The sequence below is a fragment of the Notolepis coatsorum genome (genome assembly GCF_963971535.1).
Source record: "Notolepis coatsorum genome assembly, chromosome: 16".
NCBI lineage: Eukaryota > Metazoa > Chordata > Actinopteri > Aulopiformes > Paralepididae > Notolepis > Notolepis coatsorum.
The window spans coordinates 59475523-59497357 of record NC_140180.1 but is presented as its reverse complement, the minus strand read 5'-3'; positions in this window follow the sequence as shown (position 1 = coordinate 59497357).

Sequence of the window (21835 nt, the reverse complement as noted above, 5' to 3'; positions counted from 1 at the left end):
CACCCAGCAGACTACCCAGGGTAATCAGCAGGCTGATATTCTGCACCAGCTACAGGCTCTCAGTGCAGCATTTAACGCCCTGCTTTTAACCCCACCTGTGGCAGGAGTCCCAGCCAGATCACCACCCGCCGCCGCGACAGACCCTGCACCTCCTGACCTAGCTCCTCGGGAGCCCCATCTCTCCAACCCACGATTGTTCGACGGTAACTTCGAGGACTGTGCCACGTTCATCATGCAATGTGAGTTGGTTTTCATTCATCAACCCAGCCGATTTACGACAGAGGGAGCCCGAGTAGATTACATGACTAACCTGCTCACAGGCCGAGCAGCACTGTGGGTTACTGCTTCCTGGTCAATGAGGGCTGATTTTTGTTTTTCATACCCAGACTTCGTGGCAGAGCTCCGAAGGGTTTTTCACCACCCAGCTTGTGGCCAGGACCCTGGAGCTCGGTTGGGCACTTTCCGGCAGTGGCAGTGTCACCGACTACGCGCTGGAGTTCAGACTGGCCGCAACCGAGAGTGGTTGGAATGATCGGGCGCTTCATCTCACCTTTCTGAAGGGGCTCAACGACGCTGTAAGGGACCAGCTCGCGACCCGGGAGGAGCCCGATTCACTCGAGGCCCTAATCAGCCTCGCCATTCGCATCGACGGACGCCTCCGGGAGAGAAGGCGTGAGAGAGCCCGACTGGGACCCCCAGACGTTCCCCAGACCCCCCGTACTCGTGACTGGACTGCTGACCGTCCTGCCTCCTCCGCGACTGGTGGTCTCTTTCCCTCCCGATCTGTGACCAAGGAGGAACCCATGCAGTCCACCTTAGCCCGGCCGAACGGGAGTCCAGGCTCAGGTCCGGCCTTTGTCTCTACTGCGGCCGGGATGGACACCGTATCTTCAATTGTCCTACCCGGCCAAAAGACTAGGCTTGCTGGGACCCCGGGAGATCCTGGTGAGCCGTTTTTCCTGTTCCCACACCCATGCACCTCCTAACCATCTGACGAGCGTCACCCTGGCCTGGGCGGACCAGCGGGCGACGGTGGTCCGCACTCGTTGACTCGGGTGCTGATGAAAGTTTCCTGGACGTTGAGTTTGCCACCCAGGCCAACATTCCACTTGAGAACCTCGAGAGGCCCTTGGAGGTTTTCGCGTTGGATCAGCACCGCCTGGCTGACATCACTCAACGCACCTGTCCTGTCCTCCTCACCATTGCTGGTAACCACGTTGAGAGACTCCAGTTCTTTATTTACAGATCCCCTCTTGTCCCAGTAGTCCTGGGTCGGCCCTGGCTCGCGCTGCATGAGCCCCACATCGCCTGGTCCTCCTGCACCATCATGGGGTGGAGCTCCTCCTGTCATGCCCAGTGTCTTCAGGCGGCGTCCAGTCCTTCGCCCCGGAGTTCCCCTTGTGTGCCGCCCTCGGACCTCTCAACTATTCCCCCCGAGTACCACGACCTCGGGGAGGTTTTCAGCAAGTCCCGGGCTCAGGCCCTTCCTCCTCATCGGCCTTACGACTGTGCCATCGACCTCCGCTCTGGGGCTCCCCTTCCCGGCAGCCGCCTCTACAGTCTGACCGTCCCTGAGAAGGCAGCGATGGATAAGTACATCTCTGAGTCCTTGGCAGCAGGCCTCATTCGGCCCTCGTCCTCCCCGGTGGCGGCCGGCTTCTTTTTTGTTGGGAAGAAGGACGGAGATCTTCGGCCCGGCATTGACTATCGCCAACTCAACGAGATCACCATTAAGAACAAGTATCCTCTTCCTCTCATGAACTCCACCTTCGAGCCCCTCACCCAGGCTACCGTCTTCACCAAACTGGACCTCCGGAGTGCCTACCATCTGGTCCGTATCCGAGAGGGCGATGAATGGAAGACCGCCTTCAAGACTCCCAGGGGTCATTACGAGTATCTGGTGATGCCGTTCGGCCTCACCAACGCTCCGGTGGTATTCCAGGCGCTCATGAACGACGTCCTCCGTGACATGCTCGAGGAGTTTGTGGTGGTATACCTTGACGACATCCTCATCTTCTCCAAGACTCTCGAGGAACATGTCCAGCATGTCCGCCGAGTACTGGAGCGCCTCCTCCACAACCGGCTCTTCGTTAAGGCAGAGAAGTGCCGTTTCCACTCCGACTCCGTCGATTACCTTGGCTTCATCGTGGAGAGCGGCCTGACCCGAGCCGACCCTCGCAAGATCCAGGCTGTGGAGGAGTGGCCGGAACCCTCCTCTCGGAAGGAACTACAGAGCTTCCTCGGTTTCGCAAACTTGTACCGGAGGTTCATCCGGAACTACAGCCAAGTGGCGGAACCGCTTACCAGGCTGACCTCTCCCTCCCTGCCGTTTGACTGGTCTCCGGCGGCCTGCGCTGCGTTCCGTTCCCTCAAGAAGAGGTTCACCACCGCCCCGGTCTTGCTCCACCCAGACCCCAAGAAGCAGTTTATTGTGGAGGTGGACGCCTCGGATACTGGACTAGGGGCTATCTTGTCTCAGCGGTCGGCGACGGACCAGAAGGTCCATCCGTGCGCCTTCTACTCTCGTCGTTTCCTTCCTGCTGAGAGGAACTATGACATTGGCAATCGGGAGCTGCTGGCGGTAGTGGCTGCCTTGGAGGAGTGGCGTCATTGGCTGGAGGGGGCCGAGGAACCGTTCACCATTTGGACGGACCATAAGAACTTGACGTACATCCGTGCATCCAAGCGCCTCAACGGCCGGCAAGCAAGGTGGGCCAGCTTCCTCAGTCGGTTCGACTTCTCGTTGACTTTTCGCCCTGGGTCCCGCAACACGAAGGCCGACTCTCTGTCCCGGTTACACTCCAAGGGGGCTCCAACCACTGAGGATCCGACTCCCATCCTCCCAGAGGTCAGGGTGGTGGGAGTGGTCACCTTGGGCATCGAGACCGTGGTCAGGCATGCCCTACGTTTCCATCCTGCTCCCAGCAACGTACCTTTTCGTCGCCTCTTCGTCCCCGACTCAGTCCGGTCCCGGGTTCTCCAATGGGGCCATACCAGCCGGTTTGCCTGCCACCCCGGCATTCACCGCACCTTCTCCTTTCTGGCTCGTAGATTCTGGTGGCCCACCATGAAGAACGACTTCAAGGAGTTTGTTCTGGCCTGCACGGTCTGCGCCCGCAGCAAGGCCTCCCATCAGGCACCCTCCGGTCTATTACAGCCACTTCCCATTCCGAGCCGCCCTTGGTCCCATGTGGCGTTGGACTTCGTCACTGGTCTTCCACCATCCCAGGGAAACACAGTCCTTCTGACGGTGGTGGATCGTTTCAGCAAGGGGGTTCACCTCGTGGCCCTTCCCAAGCTTCCCTCAGCTTCCGAGACAGCGGACCTCCTGACAAGCCACGTGTTCCGCCTCCATGGTTTCCCCCAGGACGTCGTCTCGGACCGGGGTCCCCAGTTCACTTCCCAGGTATGGCGGGCCTTCTGCAAGGGATTGGGGGCTACTGTTAGTCTTTCGTCTGGTTACCATCCACAGACTAACGGACAAACAGAGAGAATGAACCAGAGCGTGGAGTCTGCTCTCCGTTGTGTTGCCGCCAAGAGACCTGCTTCCTGGAGCCGGTTCCTCCCCTGGGTCGAGTACGCCATCAACTCCCTGGTCAGTTCCGCCACCGGCCTCTCGCCGTTCGAGGTATCCCTGGGCTACCAACCCCCTCTTTTCTCTGCACAGGAGTCGGAAGTGGCAGTTCCCTCCGTGCAGGATCATCTCGACCGGTGTCGTCAAGTCTGGGAGATCACCAGGACTGCGCTGCTCCGGGCATCAGAGCGTGCCAGTCGGGGAGCTAACCGACGCCGGATCCCTGCGCCGATGTACCAACCTGGGCAGAGGGTATGGTTGTCCTCCAAGGATCTCCCACTTCGATCCTCCGCCAAGAAGCTTAACCCCCGGTTCGTCGGCCCTTTTGAGATCCAGAAGGTGCTCAGTCCCACGGCGGTGAGTCTTAAGCTTCCTGCGTCCATGCGCATTCATCCTGTTTTTCATGTGTCCCGAGTGAAGCCTGTCTCTCTCAGTCCCCTGATGCCTCCTGCTCCAGATCCGCCTCCTCCCGAGATGGTGGACGGACACCCTCAGTGGAAGGTCCGCCAGCTCATGGACGTCCGACGGCGAGGACGGGGGTTCCAGTATCTGGTGGACTGGGAGGGATACGGTCCGGAGGAACGGAGCTGGGTCTCCCGCCAGCTCATCATGGATCCCGCCCTGATCACCGACTTCCATCGGTCCCATCCAGGGAAGCCGAGGCCGGGCAGGTCGCCGGGTGGCTCCCGTGGAGGGGGGGGGGTACTGTGAGGATTGGTACATTACCACACTCTTCCAGGTACCAATTACCTCCACACACCTGAAGGGAGTTTCGAATCAGCTCGAAGGGAGCCCTTATATACTCGGGGTTTCTGAAGGTTCATTGTCGGGTCGTTTTGCTTACCTCCGCCTGCAGCTTGTTCCTCCCGTGTTGTTCTCCCTTTGTTTCTCCAGTACGCCTTGGAGTTCGCCGCTGTCGCCCCTCTCTGCTCCCGTGGACCCGCGCCCCGTATCTCACTTTGCCCCTTGGTGAGTTTGGAAGTATATTTTTGATGCTCTGTTTTTCCTCGTTTTTCCTGGACTCAAGATCTATCTGTTTTTTGTGTGTTTCGTTAACACTGAAGAGGTATCGCCTTTGTTAATTCTGGACTCAGCTTTATTACTGGACTGCCTCGTAATCCCTGCGTTCGGTTGTTGACATTCCTCTTTTTCTCTGTTCCTCTCCGAGTGGATTGACAGTAAGCTGCAGAGCCGCAGAGCCAGAGGCTGCAGCGCCACAGAGCCAACTCTGCTCTGGGCTAAGCTGCAGAGCCGCAGAGCCAGAGGCCGCAGCGCCACAGAGCCAACTCTGCTCTGGGCCGAGCTGCAGAGCCGCAGAGCCTACTCTGCTCCAGGACATTCCCCCTGAATGCTTCATGTTGTTTTTTCGCTCTTTCTGTTTGAAAATAAATACGCCCTTAGTTTTTGGCTAACTCTGAACTACCTGTCTGTGTCGTGCTGTTGGGGTTGTTTACAAACCATAACAACGTGACTCTGTTGGTGTTGATTGCATAATAAATGTGTTTATTTGGTTTATATGTCATGTATGTTTTGGGATAACTTTAGCAACTCTGGTGTTTATTATGGGGCTGGTATTAGTTAAATATGCACTGGCGCCAAAAGTGCTATTTCGCAGTAGGGGTTGTATTGTTTGGACCCACCCTGTAGATTTACAGTAAGTAGCTAGTTGTGATCTTTGAAGGTCCTAGATATAATTTCTGGGCCCCAACCTTTTAAAACATGTCTGATTTCTGGAGAAAAAAAAGGGGGGGGGGGGGTTCCCCTGTCTCCCACTCAGCCTTCCTACGGCCTCAATAAAGAACCTTCTCTCCTACGCTGTCTCCCTCTCAGCCTTCCTACTGTCTCAATAAAGAACCTTGAATGAATGAATATGAATGAATGAATGAATGAATGAATGAATGAATGAATGAATGAATGAATGAATGAATGAATGAATGAATGAATGAATGAATGAATGAATGAATGAATGAATGAAAACTTTATTTAACAGATTGCAGAATGGGTACAATACAGTACGGCTCAATACACATAATTGTTAAGGGGATGCAGACCAGAGAAAGACATTTGTCTTGTTTACATCAGGGTCCCCCATTTTCAATTCATAGTGACATTTATGACATACTCAACATACATGACATTTATGGCATAGGGACATGCATGACATACAGGTATTTAGTACTGTTACATTTGTCAAATATACAGTACTGTTACCCATAGATCCTGACAGAGTATATACATATGATGGGGAGGGGACTGTACATTAGAGGGGGTGGGTGGGTGGGTGGGAGAGAAATATACATACGGTGGGGAGGAGACTGTACATTTGGAGGGGGTGGGTGGGTGGGAGAGAAATATACATACGGCGGGGAGAGAATATATACATGCGGTGGGGAGGAGACTGTCTATTAGGAGGGGGTGGGGGTGGGGGGGTTTGGACATTTACGGTGGCCAGTTTCTAATTGCAGCCTCCCGTAGGTGCTCTTTAAGAGCGGTTTTGAATGTGGGTAGGGATTCACATTCCTTTACAGCTTTGGGTAGGGCGTTCCACATTGATGTGGCATAATTGCTAAACGTGTTTAGTCCCTTGTTTGAGCCGAATCTGGGTTTAACATGATTTGTTGAGCTTCCTCTGGTTGTTGTGGTCATGGTATTCACTGACCTTTGGGACCTTCTCTCCTGTGTCTCTCCTATGCTGTCTCCCTCTCAGCCTTCCTACTGTCTCAATAAAGAACCTTCTCTCCTGTGTCTCTCCTACTCTGTCTCCCTCTCAGCCTTCCTGCTGTCTCAATAAAGAACCTTCTCTCCTGTGTCTCTCCTACTCTGTCTCCCTCTCAGCCTTCCTGCTGTCTCAATAAAGAAAGGAAACATTAAGGGGAGTGGACTGCTCAATATCTTAATAACCTCAATAAAGAAACACCCACATTAAAGTGATGTGGCTACAAGTATTGTCTATTCTAAATGTATCTCATTGTTCATCTATATAGGCTTCAGTTATATAAAGTGATATGTTGACTACATTAACATGCCATTCTGTTCACTGAAATACCCTGTACTAGACTCTGAAATACCCTGTGCTAGACTCTGAAATACCCTGTGCTAGACTCTGAAATACCCTGTACACTGTACTAGACTATGAAATACCCTGTACTAGACTATGAAATACCCTGTACTACTATGAAATACCCTGTACTACGGCGGCTGGGTGGCGCAGCGGACATTGTGCTTGTCACCAACGCAAGAGACACCGGTCTCGAATCCGGCTGTCAGCGTTGCCTCCGGCTTGGGCCGGCCGTCATACTGACTCAATTGGCAGAGTTAGCGGGAGGGGAGTCGAAGGGTGGTAGTCTGGTCGTTGTAAACAGCGACTCCTACAGATCGGTCAGGGCGCCTGCACAGCAAAGACAGGAAAATGGCGGGGGCAGTGTGAGCCTCCTACACGTTACTCCTCGCCAATGAGAGTCCGCGCTGGCAGGTGAAAAGAAGTGACTTTTGATTGATTGATTGAAAAGTTTATTAACAGATTGCAGAATGGGTACAGTACAGTACAGCTCAATACATACAATTGTTAAGGGGATGCAGACCAGAGAAAGACTTTCGTCTTGTTTACATCAGGGTCCCCCATTTTCAATTCATCATAACATATATGACATACATGACATACAGATAGACAGTACTGCTACATCTATACATTTATGACATATCAGATTTGCAAATACAGTACTGTTTGTGATACAAAAGTGTCCAGAAAAGGAGTGTATATACATTTGGCATAGAAACTGTACATTGGAGGAGGTTGGTTGGGTGGGGTGGGGTGGGGTTGGGTGGGTTGGGTGAGGGCTGTACATTGGAGGTGGGGGGGGGGGGGGGGGGGGGTTGGGAAGGGGACACACACACATTTTACACTGTACATTGGAATATTGACAAAGCCTTACTTGGTCATTTACTGTACAACTAGGTTAGGACATTTGTAGGGGCCAGTTTCGAATTGCAGTCTCACGTAGGTGTTTTTTGAGAGTGTTTTTGAAGGTGGGTAGTGATTCACATTCCTTTACAGCTTTAGGCAGGGCGTTCCACATTGATGTGGCATAATTGCGAAACGTGTTTAGTCCCTTGTTTGATCCGAATCTGGGTTTTACATGATTTGTGGAGCTCCCTCTGGTGTTGTGATCGTGGTATTCACTGACCTTTGGGAAGTATTTTGACATGTACATGGGTACCTTGGTCGCGTAGTGTATCTTGTAGACCAGGCCCATTGCAAGTTGCTGTACTCTGTCGTCTACTCTAAGCCATCCTAGGTTGTCAAAGTGGGCAGGGGTGAGGTGGGTTCTAGGAGTCAGGTCAAGTAGTAGTCTGACTAGCTTGTTTTGAGATGTTTGTAATTTGTTTTTTAGTGCCTTTGAGGTGCTTTGGTACCATGAGGTGCAAGCATAGTCGTAGTACCCTTGAATGAGTGCTCCTGCTAGAGTCTTCAGGGTATTCTTGTTTACCAGAGAGGAGATCCGGTACAAGAATCGCGTTCGTTGGTTGACTTTTTTTATTACATTGGATGCCATTTTGTCACAGGACTGGCTGCCTCCACATGTATCGGAGGGGACATGTGATGGGCTTCTATCCTCCCTACGACCGGCCAGTGGGGGGCACATGCAAGCAACGATCAGGACAGGGGAGGGGGAATTGGCACGAGAGGAAATTGGGATGGGAGAAAAATCACAGAAAAAGGGGGAGAAAAAGTAGATCAAAATAAAAAAATACCCTGTATGAAATACCCTGTACTAGACTATGAAATACCCTGTACTATACTCTAAACTCTGAAACTATATTATGTCTCCCTCTCCCTGTACTATACTCTGAAACACCCTGTACTATACTCTGAAACACCCTGTACTATACTCTGAAACACCCTGTACTATACTCATCAAGCCCATGAAATGAACATATTAAACCTGTAACTGGATTACACTGATGGGCTAATCGTTCATTGCGCTAATGAGGGACGACTGCTGTTGTGTCACATGGCATTCATATTTACATTTACATTTACATTTAGTCATTTAGCGGGTGCTTTTATCCAAAGCAACTTGTACTTCTGTACAACAAGTCAGCAGAAAGGGTACAACTCTTTCAGCTAAGTAACAATGTCCGTCAGTGTTGAACTTGGGTTCTACAGTCTGTGCATAGTAGTAAATACATATTATCATAGTAGGTAGTAATATAGGCAAGTAAGATTATTTAGCAACAAAATGCATGATAGTAAAAGACAGCATGAAGGTTTTTCTTTTTTTAGGAGGCATTTTAATTTCAAGTTGATTGATTGATTGATTGAACATTTTATTAACAGATTGCAGAATGGGTACAATACAGTACAGCTCAATACACACAATTGTTAAGGGGATGCAGACCAGAGAAAGGCTTTCGTCTTGTTTACATCAGGGTCCCCCATTTTCAATTCATCATAACATATATGACATACATGACATACAGATAGACAGTACTGCTACATCTATACATTTATGACATACCAGATTTACAAATACAGTACTGTTTGTGATACAAAAAGGGTATCTAAAAAAGAGTATATACATTTGACGAAGAAACTGTACATTGGAGGTGGTTGGGTGGGTGGGGGGGGTTGGGTAGGCGGGGTGGGGTGGGGGTAACTGTACATTGGATTATCGACGAAACCTTACTTGGTCCCAAGAAGAGGGTCTTGTGTATTATTGGGTTAGACATTTACTGTACATTGGAGGGGGTTGGGTTAGGACATTTACAGGGGCCAGTTTCGAATTGCAGTCTCCCCCGAAAGTGATTTTCACTACAACACTACTACATACAGTTAACCTTTCACTACCACACTACAGACGGTTAACCTTTCACTACCACACTACAGACGGTTAACCTTTCAGTAGTGTGGTAGTGAAAGGGTTAATGTTGTAATTATGTTACAGATCCTTCCATCTGAGTAAAGGTTTTGACATCACATAGAGTTTACAACACAATTTGCTTTGGATCCCTATAGCAGAGTAGACCTGTCTGAAGCATATCAAGCCTCCTTTAGCCTGTGGGAATTCCCCTTTGGCAGACTGGTAGATGTTTGGTTTCCCATGTGTAGCAGGGTGGATTATCCCTGCTTCGTGGGAACTGTGGGGTGCGGTCAATAGGTAGCGAGACACAGTAGCACCCTGGCCAGCTGCACCTCCGTCTTTGGGGTCCGGAGCGTCAACTGGAGGCTGGTAGTGGGGGTGAATGAGGCCCAGGGTTTACAAACCTGGTCCGGTACTCTGGTCTTCCTCCCTCTCTCTGGAGTAGTCCGCAGTACTCCCCAACACACCCTCACCCTCCACAGTTGCCCCTTTTTCCCTCCCACACCTACTGACCGGATGGTAGAGAAATAACTGGGTTCCCCCCGCAAGCAGTACCCTCCCTTAGTGAGACGACCAGAACCCTTACAATGGAAAAGGTAGAATAGCAAGGGGTTACGATTACATATATTACCCGTAGCAAAGGGTTAGGGTTAGGGTTAGAAATAATGAAAGACACACACAGTGCTCCCGCTCTGGATGACTGTATTGTAACTCAGCCTGGTTACAACAAAGCTACGGCTGGTGATTACTGCACCATGGGTATCCATACAATAATTACTGGCATGAATTATTAGCATAAGTCAATTACAGTATCACACACAGGCACCAAGTGCTCTCAGGTACCCAGACTAAACGCTGCCCACGTCTGGGCGGACCACAGTATTCACCTTCTTTAAGGAATTACACTCTTACTGTCCCCGGTTGAGAATATGGGGAAGGAAGGGGGAAGCATAGGGAAGAGAATAAAGGGATTCACAGAACGGGAATTATTTAGGAAATACACGCCTTATCACGCTCAAAGAAAAGGAATAAAATAAAAGAGTGAGCCCACAAAATACCTTGCAAAAGTCCTATGCTAATACCGGTATATATTGTCTGGGGTACCCCTATTGAACTGTGGTTAACAACGTTAACTTCGCCCGCGGGCAGCACCACACTGTATACTGTATATGGAGTCGGGAGCATCAATGCTCGTTTGTACTCATCCGAAATGGCCGCCTCGTCACTCCACTGTTGTCCGGGAGGCAAGATGGCGTCGAACACTCGCGCCGCAGGGGCTAGCAGGCGGAGCTATAGCAGAGAGGCAGTGCTGGCTGAGCTGGTGCTGGGCGAACTCTGCTGGTGGTAAAGAACTCCCCGTGTCCTGCAGGCAGCCTGGAGCAGGTGTGCTGCTGCTCTCCGGTGCAGACAGCTGTTGACGCCCGGGCAGACTGCTTGGATGTCCCGTACGTCTCTGGCACGCAGACTATACCGTCACTGTAACTAGGTATAACACGAGCAATGCTACTGTGATCCTTAGCCGCACGCTACTTATACCGCTCACTGTAACTAGGTATAACTCGACTCTTAGTGCCCGACTCTGCACTTAATGTTCATAATATCATAACACTGGTACTGCTAGGATATCGTCTCCACTAGCCAGTACTTCCTATCACCCGTCTCTGTTCCACGGGGCACTCCGGCATAAACGTCAGCAACGGGGCTGTCTAGAGCTCCCCCGTTAGACGTGACTTCTCGTGGTCAAGTTCACTGCCGAGAAGAGAACGACTTCCGCTGCACTCCTCTCTTTATCATCTCTCAGCTCTCTCCGCCACTCTCTGCCTGCTACTGCCCCCTGCTGGTCCCGCCTGCCAGTCACACGGGGAGACGCACTGTAAAATATGAATCAATACTGTCATTTATGATCCGTATTCACATGCTCTTGGGACGGGGACGTTTGTGTCATTGTTCGTGTGAATCAATGACACTAGTTAGAATGTCTTTGTGTACAAAAAGGGATATAAACACAGTCAGCAGTTCTGAATAATATACCATATTTTCCAGACTGCTACATTTCCCCCCACTTTGAACTTGCTAAGTCCTCTGCAAGTTAACAACAAAACAACAAAACAAACGCATGCATGAAAACGGTCCTGAGACCAACAGTTTCACACATCGGTTGACAATTACACATTATGCCAACAGTTTTACACATCGGTTGACAATTACACATTATGCCAACAGTTTTACACACTCCCTCAGGAGTTGGACACACTGTTCCGCGAACACGCTCTTGAGCACGTAGTCCTGGCGATACCGAGCGGGTAGCCGACCTCTGGTGCTCCTCTGGGGCCGAGCGGCCTCCACTCTGGGGGGTTCCACCTCCCCCGCCTCCGACTCCGTGTCGGATTCCTCAGTGTCCGTCGGCGGGTCACGGACCACGGCCTCACCCTCCGGGGCCATCGGTGGACCGCCCGCGGCCTCCTCTTCGACTCCGTCTCCGCCGCCTTCCCCCTCCTCTCCTGAAGGGGTCGACTCCACCTCTGACTCGGCGCTTACGGCCTCCTCAGGGGCGTCCCGCAGGGGACCGGGGTGGTTACACGCCCTAGGATGCGGTTCCCGCCGGTGCCCGAAAGCACCTCCGATGTCTGATTCGGACGAGCTCCGCGGTGCCACCGGGATCTGTCGAGGGGCCCTCCCCCGCACTTCCGGGTCAGAAGCCGGGAAGGGACAGGTCTTGAGCTGGTCTCGATGCACGGTCCTTTCTGGACCCCCTGCTTCGGGCCTGACCGTGAACACGGGCGTCCCTTCGTGGCTCTGCTTAACCACCACATATGACGTAGGCTCCCACTTGTCTTGTATCTTATTACGGCCCCGGATTCGGTGGTCGCGTATCAGGACCCGGTCTCCGGCCCGCAGGAGTGCACCTCTGCTCTTCCTGTCGTAAATTCTCTTGCGTCGATGGGATGCCTGCTTCGCCGTGGCCTCAGCGGCCTCCGCGGCGGCCTTTAGTCGCTCGTGGTGACTCTGCACCCACTCATCTAGGTCCGCCGCCCCCTCCTCAATGACGTCTCTGCCCCCTAGGACATCTCGGGGCATCCTAGCGTCCCTCCCGAAGAGCAGGTAGAAGGGAGAGTATCCAGTGGAGGAGTGCTCGTGGCAATTGTATGTAAGTACCAACTCGGGTAGGTGCTCCTTCCAGTCCCGCTTCTTCTCTGCGGGCAGACTACGCAGCATGTCGTGCATTGTCCGATTGAATCTCTCGCACTGCCCATTCCCCTGGGGATGGTAGGGCGTGGTGCGGCTCTTTGAAATCCCATACAGTCGGCAGAGCTCCTTGATGACGCTCGACTCGAAATTTCGCCCTTGATCAGCATGGAGTCGGGCAGGGCAACCGTAGTACACGAACCAATACTTGATGATGGCAGCGGCGGTGGTCTTCGCAGTCTGGTCTTTGGTCGGTACGGCAATAGTGAATCTGGTGAACATATCGGTCAGCACCAGTACGTTCTCATAGCCACCCACCGACCTCTCCAACACGGTGAAGTCCATGGCCAGGACCTCCATGGGTGCCGTCACGTTAGTGCAGGTCATCTGTGCCTGGGCTTTAGGGAACACGTCGCGGGCTAATGCACATCGCTTGCATTGCTTCACCCATTGCTTCACCTCTTCTGCCATTCCGATCCAGTAGTAACCTCGCCTCATCAGGACCACCGTCCCTTGTCCCCCGTAGTGTCCCGCGTCTTCGTGCTGGGTCTCGTAGATCCTCCTTCGCAGGGCTGTGGGCACCACCAGCTGGAGAACCTCCTCTCCATCCCGGGGATCGCTTACGCGCCGAAACAGCACTTGCTGATGCAGACGGAATCGTTCCCACTGCCCGTATAACTTGCGGAGTTTCGGGTCTCCTTCCTTCAGCTGTACTTTAGTGGGGGGGACCCCCTGTGCCACCGCCCGCCACACCGGACCCAACTCGGGATCGTCCGCCTGGAGCTGTCGCATTTCCGCCCAGTCATATCCGCTGTTCCCCTTCTGTGCCGCTATCCGTCGTGCGCCGACACTCGAGACCTCCCGCGTCTCTGTCGGTCTCCCAGGGCACAGCAGGGCCCGCACTTCCTCCGCTGGGACCATGACGTAGCCCTCGCGGGCGACTGGGGCGGGGACGGACAATGGAACGGCCCGTTCTTGGAGACCCTGACGGGTGTGGGTGCCAGCCGCGGCTATCATTAGGAAGTCTTTCTCAGTGTCTTCCACTTCAGGTTCTGATCGCATCGGCATGCGAGACAGAGCGTCTGCGTTCTGGTTGAGTCGACCAGGTTTGTAGTGCACCACGAAGTCATACTCCGCGAGCTGAGCGTTCCACCGCTGCTCCACTGCTCCCAGGTTGGCCGTGCCGAGGTGTCTCAACGGGTTGTGGTCGGTGATCACGGTGAACTGGGCGTACATCAGGAGGTCTCTGAACTTCTCGGTGACCGCCCACTTCAGGGCGAGGAGTTCCAGCTTGAACGCACTATAATTTTGGTCATTCCTTTCGGACCCACGCAGGCCTCGGCTCGCAAAGGCGATGACTCGCTCCACGCCCTCCTGTTCCTGACTGAGTACCGCTCCCAGTCCCAAGTAACTCCCGTCGGTGGTCACTATGAAGGGGAGCTGGAGGTCGGGGTAGGCCAGCACCGGGGGTGTCAAGAGGCACTGCCGCAGATGATCGAAGGCCGTCTGACACTGCGGCGTCCACTTGAAGGCCTCGGGCCGGCCCTTGGCGAACCCCTTTTTTTCTTTCCCCATCAGGGCGTGCAGTGGCTGGGCCACCTGGGCGAAGTGGGGCACGAACCGCCGATAATAGGACAGGAACCCGATCACCTGCCTCACTTCCTTCGCTGAGCGTGGCGCCGGCCAGTCCTCCAACGCCTTCACTTTGTCGGTGTCGACCTGTATGCCGGCCGCGGAGACGACGTGTCCCAGGAACTTGACTTCGGTCTTCAGAAGGAAGCACTTCCGGGGCTTGAGTTTGAGTCCATGCTCCCGAAGCCGTCCAAACACCAGGTCCAGCTTCTGACAGTGGCTCTCGAAGTCGCTGGCGAACACCAAGACGTCGTCTAGGTAGACGAGTAGGACGTCGAAGGCCAGGTCCCCCAGCACGGCGGTCATCAACCGCTGGAACGTCGCTGGTGCGTTACACAGTCCGAAGGGCATACGAGTCCACTGGTAGAGGCCGAAGGGCGTCGTGACAGCCGTCTTCTCTTGGTCTTCCTCTTTCACCGCCACCTGGAAGTAGCCGGCGGTGAGATCGAGCGAGGAGAAGATCTTGGCCTGCCCCAAGGCGTCTAGGGACTCCTCGATACGAGGTAGGGGGTAGGCATCCCGGTGTGTCACGTTATTTAGGCGGCGGTAATCGCAGCAGAACCGCACGGAGCCGTCTTTCTTTATGACGATCACGGCTGGTGACGCCCACGGACTGCAGCTCTCTACCAGGACACCCAGGTCCACCAGATCTTGCACGTGTCTCTTTACTTCTTGGAACACGTGGGGCGGTATTCGGCGGTGCCGTTGCTTGACCGGGTGTGCGTCACCAGTGGGAACGTAGTGTGTGACCGTGGTTGTGTAACCATAGTCCCCGTCGTCAACGGAGAACACCGCCTTGTGTTTCTCCAATACTTGATTCAGCCGACTCACTTGGGCCGGTGTGAGATCCTGCAGGTTCGCCTGTACGTCCACGGCGAGCCCGCGGGTCTTCCCGTCCGGCTCCGCCTCTGGCGGGCGGTCCCGAGTCTGAATCGCCGTCACTCGGACGCCTCCTTCCACTTCCTCCACGGTCACTCTCTCCTTAGGCCGTACCTGACGGGGGCAGTGGATCTCTGCCAACCTGGCCCGGGGTCGGAGCACCATCTCGACGTTGGTCGGGTTCAACACCCGCACAGGCACTCTCCCCTGTCGGGCGTATGCCACCACGTTCGCCACCAATAGTCCGGGAGGCAGGTTGGCCCTCGGCGTGTGCTCTATCATCACGGGACGCCGCATCCCCGCTGTCGTCTCACAACGGCCTGGGACGACCACTTCGCTGTGCGGGGGAATGACCACTGGTTCCCTGCCGGCCACTTTGACGTACCCCATCCTTCCCGGGGCGATACACTCTCGGGCTTCCTGGGCCATGGCGGCGACCACACGGCGGATGGCGACGCTCCCCGCGTCGACACGTCTTCGGCTCGCCGGCCGCATCCCCTTGATCCCCTTGAACAGGCCATCTACCCCGCCGAGCACGTTCATGCCCAGAAGTCCCGGGATAGCGTCTCCTGTGGCCACTCGGCCTGGATCGTCTTTTAGTATGAATATGCATTTCCCCGGAAATGTCATATCCAGGCACTTCACTTCGGCGTAGAGACACCCCACCACTGGGATCTCCAACCCGTTGGCGGCGAAGAGAGTGATCCAGTTGGAGGGGGTCAACCGCGACCGCGGGAAGTGTCTGCGGAAGTGGCTTTCGGTCATGGTGGTGACTTCGGCGCCGGTGTCGAAGAGGCAGCAGGTCTCGACCCCGTCAATCTGGACGTCTAAGGTGAGACATTCCCCCATGTCTTGCGTCTTAGTGCCCCCTGCGGCCGAGTCGGCGACTCCGGTTACGACGCCGTTGACTGCCCTTCGGGATCCGGGTCGGTCCCCTGACGAGCCCGGAACTTCGGGGGTGGGGGCAGGGGCTGGGTGGGGCTCGCTGGCGTGGCGGGGGCACTCCCTGCTGATGTGGCCCGGCTGATTGCAGGCATAGCAAATCAACCTGCCCTCTTCGTCCCGGCGGGGCAGTTCCCGCTTAGCGGCGGGCGCGTCGTCTCTGCGTCGCCGTCCGGGGCCGCCTCTCTGGGTCGCGTCCCGCGTCTGTTGGACGGCCTGGAAGAGTTGCTCCTGACGTGCGTCCAGCCGCTCTTGCCCTGCGAAGAGCCGCTTAAAAGCTCCCTGTATTGCGTCTCCGCTCATCGGGGCCTCTCGTCCTTCTGCGGCTGCGGCGTGGACCAGGGCCTGGGCGCCACCCCTATTGGGGGGCAGGACCATCTCCTCCTCCGACCAGTCTATCGCCGCCATCATCAATTCGAGAAACGTCTGCTCTCCGTTCTCTTTTATGGACTTCTTCATCTCCCGTCGCAGCATCCCATCCTTCAGGCCTACCACAAACTGCTCCTGCAGCCGGGCGGCAGGATCCGCGACTCGTTGGGGTTCCCGGCCCTGTATGCGACGCATCTGTTCCTGTAGATCATACGCAAACTCCCTCACGGTCTCGCCATCTCCTTGTCGGCGGTCGAGGAACTCTCTCAGGCGTTCACTGACCGAGGTCTTGTCTCCGTACGTCTCCTGCAGCACCCGGAACACGGCGTCCGGCTCCGGGGCGGTCCCTTCTAGCACGAAGCGCACTGTCCGTTTAGCCGCGCCCTTTAGATGCTGCTGTACGAACTCCGCCTGTTCGTCACCGGGCACTCTGCTGCTCCGAAAATGCACCTTCATGTCTCGGATCCAGTCGTCCACCAGCGGCTCTCCTCTCTCTTTCCCCCCTCCAAATTCGCTGCACTTCCGCTCTCGTTGGACGTACACCACTGGGAGGGGCGCTGGAGGAAGCTGTTGGATCATGGCTTGGGCCAAGGCACGCGACTCTCTGTGCCTGGCCTGCTCCAGTTGTTCGTGTTGGTGGTCTAGGGCTTCCGCCTGGTCTTGGAGTTGACCCTTTAGGAACTCCACTTCGGCGGTCAAGGTCTGCACCGTCTCGGCTCCCCCCTCTTCCTCTTTGAGCGGGGGCGGCGAGTCACCTCCTTGCGTCACCCGGGACGGCCCGGCTTTGGCATCGGGCTTCGGGGTGTCGTTGTCCGACATCTCAGGTCTCTGGGTCGTCACTTACAAGGGAGTGGAGTAGGATGTTGATCCTGTTCGTGACGCCAAATGTAGCAGGGTGGATTATCCCTGCTTCGTGGGAACTGTGGGGTGCGGTCAATAGGTAGCGAGACACAGTAGCACCCTGGCCAGCTGCACCTCCGTCTTTGGGGTCCGGAGCGTCAACTGGAGGCTGGTAGTGGGGGTGAATGAGGCCCAGGGTTTACAAACCTGGTCCGGTACTCTGGTCTTCCTCCCTCTCTCTGGAGTAGTCCGCAGTACTCCCCAACACACCCTCACCCTCCACAGTTGCCCCTTTTTCCCTCCCACACCTACTGACCGGATGGTAGAGAAATAACTGGGTTCCCCCCGCAAGCAGTACCCTCCCTTAGTGAGACGACCAGAACCCTTACAATGGAAAAGGTAGAATAGCAAGGGGTTACGATTACATATATTACCCGTAGCAAAGGGTTAGGGTTAGGGTTAGAAATAATGAAAGACACACACAGTGCTCCCGCTCTGGATGACTGTATTGTAACTCAGCCTGGTTACAACAAAGCTACGGCTGGTGATTACTGCACCATGGGTATCCATACAATAATTACTGGCATGAATTATTAGCATAAGTCAATTACAGTATCACACACAGGCACCAAGTGCTCTCAGGTACCCAGACTAAACGCTGCCCACGTCTGGGCGGACCACAGTATTCACCTTCTTTAAGGAATTACACTCTTACTGTCCCCGGTTGAGAATATGGGGAAGGAAGGGGGAAGCATAGGGAAGAGAATAAAGGGATTCACAGAACGGGAATTATTTAGGAAATACACGCCTTATCACGCTCAAAGAAAAGGAATAAAATAAAAGAGTGAGCCCACAAAATACCTTGCAAAAGTCCTATGCTAATACCGGTATATATTGTCTGGGGTACCCCTATTGAACTGTGGTTAACAACGTTAACTTCGCCCGCGGGCAGCACCACACTGTATACTGTATATGGAGTCGGGAGCATCAATGCTCGTTTGTACTCATCCGAAATGGCCGCCTCGTCACTCCACTGTTGTCCGGGAGGCAAGATGGCGTCGAACACTCGCGCCGCAGGGGCTAGCAGGCGGAGCTATAGCAGAGAGGCAGTGCTGGCTGAGCTGGTGCTGGGCGAACTCTGCTGGTGGTAAAGAACTCCCCGTGTCCTGCAGGCAGCCTGGAGCAGGTGTGCTGCTGCTCTCCGGTGCAGACAGCTGTTGACGCCCGGGCAGACTGCTTGGATGTCCCGTACGTCTCTGGCACGCAGACTATACCGTCACTGTAACTAGGTATAACACGAGCAATGCTACTGTGATCCTTAGCCGCACGCTACTTATACCGCTCACTGTAACTAGGTATAACTCGACTCTTAGTGCCCGACTCTGCACTTAATGTTCATAATATCATAACACTGGTACTGCTAGGATATCGTCTCCACTAGCCAGTACTTCCTATCACCCGTCTCTGTTCCACGGGGCACTCCGGCATAAACGTCAGCAACGGGGCTGTCTAGAGCTCCCCCGTTAGACGTGACTTCTCGTGGTCAAGTTCACTGCCGAGAAGAGAACGACTTCCGCTGCACTCCTCTCTTTATCATCTCTCAGCTCTCTCCGCCACTCTCTGCCTGCTACTGCCCCCTGCTGGTCCCGCCTGCCAGTCACACGGGGAGACGCACTGTAAAATATGAATCAATACTGTCATTTATGATCCGTATTCACATGCTCTTGGGACGGGGACGTTTGTGTCATTGTTCGTGTGAATCAATGACACTAGTTAGAATGTCTTTGTGTACAAAAAGGGATATAAACACAGTCAGCAGTTCTGAATAATATACCATATTTTCCAGACTGCTACACATGCAAGGGACCCAGGGTTGAATACAGATGGGTTACAATTGCACATGATCAGACTTCAAAACCCTGATCACATGTACCACGTCTCCTGTTAGTTGTCACTCAAACCTAACTAGATGCATTATGGACTGTTTTTGGACTTTCGCTGGCATCAGGGTGTCATTGTTTATGCATCGGGTATCTGTTAATATGACCACTCTCAGTCTCTATATATAGCACAAAGACCCTGAATTAGCTAATACAACCCTACAAATGCACCCTCTTAAAACCTCTTTGTACTGTGATGGCTGTTATTGATGTCACACAGGAATTCCACTGCCTGCTCTTCATTAATGAACCTATCTAAGTGGTAGAGAGTGGGTGGAGGGAAGTGACACTCCACCTCGTACCGTTCTTCTTCATGAATAAATATACCTGTGTTGGAGGGGGAGGTAGCGAGGGCTTTTGTAATACAATAGGCACCAAATATATTGAAGAAATAGCCTGATGACAAGACAATTCCATCATTATCAGAACAGTTTTGGGTGTCTTGAAACAAACTACAGAACAGCATGGACTAAAGTAGAGTGTTTCTTCTGCTGATCCTGGGAGCTTATCCACTATTTGCTGTGCTTCCTGTCCCACTCCCACCTCCACATGGTCCGTCCCACTTCCACATGAGTCTGTCCCACATGGTCCTGCAGGGAATGGTTTACCCAGAGATGAGATCATAGCTGGGTGATGGTGCCAGAAAGAGGCCCAGTGTGCTCTACTCCCCTCTGCCATCCCAAACACTCCACCCACTTGTCTGTGTGGGCACAGTCACTCATAAACAAATATGCTCACACATGCATACCCACAATATGACACGTTAGCGTGTGTTGTGTTTTTGTGTGTGTGTGTGTACACAGTATGTGTGTGCATGTGTGTCCAACAGGAAATGCCAGGGGACTTGTGCCACTCTGTTCTTCCCACTAGCACATGTACACACACACACACACACTTTATAGAGGTTCAATACGATTTAAGGGCATTTAATGGAAATCATCTCCGCAACATATCCCAACTACCCATCACAGTAGAAACTGGGTAGAATCATGCTAGTTGCCTAGCTATACCCTCTGCTTTGGTAGGCCTGCAGATTTTAAGCCACAAACAGTAAGGTTATGAACATGTCTGAGGTTGTGGTGACAGTGGTGGCCTAAAGGTTAGAGAAGCAGGCTTATGGCTGGAGGTTTGCCAGTTTGATCACCCAGACTGACCAGGACGATCTGGGCAGTGGAAGTGAATGAGAAATGCTCTCTACTCCCTAATATAAACTACCTCCATAGTGCCCTTGAGCAAGGCACTTAGCACCCAGCTGCTCCTGGGGAGCTGCTCAGTAGAAGGATGGACTGGCAGCTTCCAGGTGCCAGTGGGGTGAAAGTGGGGAATTGTGTGAAAGGTTAGCAGGGCAGTGCTCAGCCAGTCTTCCCACGGTAAACAACCAGGGCCGTTACACACAGAGCAGAGCCACAACTTCACCAGCCTCCTCCTTCTCTTATAGACAAGATGCCATGCTGTCAGGCTGATGCTGTAAGTACTATACAAGCTTTGTACAGGAGGATGTGAAAGTGTGTGAAGCTTGTTCCTCCCACAGGTGTACGCGTTCACAGAAAGTGAGAGGCAGGGCAGGTTCAGTAGTCAATTATGTTACAAAACCAACAAATTCTCCCTCTCCTTTTTGCTGTTACTATTCCTGGCCCAGGCTGAGATGTGATCCATGTAGTGTACTGCCCCCTTGTGGCTGAGCTCTGTCTACTCTTGATTACCTAAGACCATGCTGTGTGTGTGTATAATGTGAGTCATCACCCCAGTAGTGAGGACACAGAGGGGAGGTGTCTTGTGTAAGAGGGTGGATAAGTGGGTGGAGCTATCGGCAGAGAGAGCAGTGGATTGTAAAATAAGGGCTTTCCCCTCTTTCCTCCTCCTTCTCTCTCTGTGGGTAAGGAGAGAATCACTACGCAGGCAGGATGGCCTCCAGTCAGTCAAATATAGATCACATGCTTCTGCTATCCTCCATGCTACACACACATACAGTATGAAGATTAGTCCATGTTATGTTGTCGCCATCCACTGCAGTCGTACACCAATCAAAGGCAGTTGTTCCCCCCCTTACCCACCTCCCAATAGTTCCAAATAAACCAAACACATCATCATATGGATGTGGATTCAGGCTCTCGTCCATTCCTCAAAATCACCCAGAAACAAGACATATTGCAAATTGGAATAGTCACGCCGAAAGGGATGCGTAAAAAAAAATTCACAGAGACCTTTTCCATTTACTCTGTGAAGACAGTGATGATGTGGCCCAGTCGTGTGTGAGATTCTGAGCTGCTCTGGAGGACACTGTACCTTGGGGGGGGGGGGGGGGGACATTTCTGAAAGGTCAACCAGCTAAGAGCTTTTCTGTAATGGATATCAACAGATTTTGGAAGACAGAGAGACAGCGGCCACTGGTCAGAAGACACAGGTTTAGGAGGTTAAGGATAGGGTGGACAGAGCGGGTGAAGGAGAGGGTGGAGGAGAGGGTGAAGGAGAGGGTGGAGGAGAGGGTGAAGGAGAGGGTGAAGGAGAGGGTGGAGGAGAGGGTGGACAGAGCGGGTGAAGGAGGGTGGATGGAGAGGGTGGAGGAGAGGGTGAAGGAGGGTGGAGGAGAGGGTGAAGGAGAGGGTGGAGGA